This window comes from Apteryx mantelli, unplaced genomic scaffold (genome assembly GCF_036417845.1).
Source record: "Apteryx mantelli isolate bAptMan1 unplaced genomic scaffold, bAptMan1.hap1 HAP1_SCAFFOLD_205, whole genome shotgun sequence".
Taxonomy (NCBI): Eukaryota; Metazoa; Chordata; class Aves; order Apterygiformes; family Apterygidae; genus Apteryx; species Apteryx mantelli.
The window spans coordinates 10,001-12,500 of NW_027118559.1; the positions used below are offsets into that span (position 1 = coordinate 10,001).

General features: G+C 80.0%; 1 non-coding gene across 1 annotated transcript; it reads right to left on the reverse strand.

The window, feature by feature from the left end:
* Positions 1–1,065: 1,065 nt before the first annotated feature.
* Positions 1,066–1,218, reverse strand: LOC136996133 (5.8S ribosomal RNA). Its single transcript, XR_010887442.1, has one exon. It is a non-coding gene; the product is annotated as a 5.8S ribosomal RNA (ribosomal RNA).
* Between the last annotated feature and the right edge of the window lie 1,282 nt (positions 1,219–2,500).

A 2,500-nucleotide genomic window follows, 5' to 3' on the forward strand; every position in this document is an offset into this window, starting at 1 on the left:
CGCGGTACCCCACCCGCAGACAGCCGCGCGGGGCCGGAGGGCGAGGTCCGCGCCTCCCCCGGGCCCGGCTCCCCGCCGCACGCTCGCTCCGCTCACGCAACTCGCGCAGCCCTCCGCCGCCTGGGGGCTTGCCTCTCCTCCTCCCGGCCGCTGCCTCCGCTCTCGCTCCGGGCACGGCACGGCGCGGCGCCCTGCCCTCCCCTTCGCGCCCTTCTCGCCGCCCGGCGGCGCGCACCGCCCGCGCCGCCCCCCACCGCCACGCCGCCGCGCCGCACCCGCGCGCCGTCGCTGCCGGCCTCAACGCAACGCCGCGGCTGACGCCAGCCGGCGGGTGGAAGTGGCTCGGCACACGCGACGGACGCGGGCGCGCCGCGGGGAGGGCAGGGGGGGCGGCCCGGCGGCGCGCCGCACCGGCGGCGGTCGGGGGCGCAGGGAAGCGCAAGGCAGCCGGCCGTCCCCACCCCGGAGGGGAACGGGGGACCAAGCGCACCACCGGGAGAGTGGTGGAGGAGGAAGCCCAGACGGCGGCCAGACTGGCGGTGGTGGCGGGCGGCGGCGACGAGGCGCGCCGGGCCACCGCAACCCACCCGACCTGGGGGGGGGCCCCAGCGGGACGAACTCCGCGAAGCGGGCGCTCCGGGAGCGGGGGGTTTCCCCGAGTCTGCACTTAGGGGGACGAAGGCCCGGCCGCGCGGGGAAGAGGAGGCACCCTCTCCCCGGGGCACGGGCCTGCGAGGCGCCCCAGCCGCGCCACCCCCGCACGGCGCGCGCCCGCGCAGCGGTGGCCACCGCGCTCGGAGGGCGAGGAGGGCGGGCACAGGCGCGGCAAGGCACGCCGGCCGCGGCCGCTGCGGGCGGCCCGGCGCCGGAGCCCGGCGGGCAGGAAGACCGGGGCCGCCGGTGCACGCACCGGGGTCCCGGCTCCGCCGCCGACTCTCCGCCGCCGAGGCCGCCGCGCACCGCCGCCGCCGGCGCCGCCGCGCCTCCCCCGCCCCCCACGCGGCCCCCCCGAGGGGCGGCACCGCTGCGCCAACGCGACAGCGGGGGTGACGATTGACCGCCAAGCGACGCTCAGACAGGCGTAGCCCCGGGAGGAACCCGGGGCCGCAAGTGCGTTCGAAGTGTCGATGATCAATGTGTCCTGCAATTCACATTAATTCTCGCAGCTAGCTGCGTTCTTCATCGACGCACGAGCCGAGTGATCCACCGCTAAGAGTTGTCTCGGTTTCGGTCCCCGCCGCGCGCGCGGGGGGACCGGGCAGCCTTCGGCAGCCCCTGAGGGCCCCCCCTCCGCTCCGCCTCCCTCCTCACGCCGACGCCGGCTGCTGAGCGAGGGACGGCCGAGAGCCAGAGAGAGGGGCTCGCCCCGCTGACCGTACGAGCACAGAGTGGGGGGGGGAAAAAGGGAAAAGGAAAACCCGAACGAGAAGGGCGGGGAGCCCTCGCTCCCGACCTGGGACAACCCTTTGCTCGCTTCGAGTCCGGCCCAGGCGCCAGGCTCGGCCCGGCCCGGCGGGGAGCAGCGCGCCGGCCGCGCCGCCTGCCTCAGGGACGCTGGGGGAGGGGGCGGCTCCCCGCGGACCCCCAGCGTCGGAGCCCGGCCGCCACCGGCAGCGGCACCGCCCGCTGCCCGCGCGCCCGCGGCCCACCGGCCCCGCGCTCCCCAGCTCCTCGCTCGCCTCGCCGGCCTCCGGCTCCGCCGTGGCCCCGAGGCGGCGCCCACGCCCGCGCGCGCGCACACACAGCCTCCCGGACGACACCACGCGCTCTCCCGTCCCTTCCGCGGACAGACGCCCGGCGGCGGGCGGGCGGGCAAGGCGGGACGGACGGGGACGGCGCCCGCTCTCCCCGTCTCCACGCGGAGAACGGGGGGGGGCCGCCCCCGCCGCCCGCCTGCCGCCCGCCGCCGCCCGGCGAAGCCGGGTTGGGCAGAGCGAGGCAGGCGCGCCGGATGGCGGAGTGCCGGCGGGTAGGGCGCCGCCGCCAGCGGCCACGGCGGCAGACCGAGAGCCCCGGCCAGGGAGGAGAGCGGATCGCGCCGAGGCGCGGCGTCCGCACCACCCGCGGTGGGTGGGGGCTCACCGTCCCGGCGAGAGCACGCGCTCGCGCCGGGGTCACGCGTTCGAGGCAGGCCGGCGCCAGCCGACCGCGCGGCGTCCCTCCGCCGAGACCAGACCGCGGAGAGAGGGGGCAGGGTACCCCGCTCCGTCCGGCTGCCCGCAGGGCGAGCGCGGGGCGCGCCGGCTGGCATGGGGGGGCACGGCGCCCGCGCGCGCCGGCCCCCCGGCCCTCCGGCAGCACACCCGGCTGCCCCCCGGGTCGCATCGGGCCGCCCGAGTCTTTAAACCCCCGCCCGGCTCTCCCGCCGAGAACCCTCGGGCCCGGAGCCCGGGGCCCATGGCCATCCCTACCCGGGGCGGCTACCGGCGGCCGCGGTGGCCGGAGGCCCTCCGCTCCTCCCCGCCCCGCCCCCCCCCCCGCCCGGCCCGCTCGCAGCACG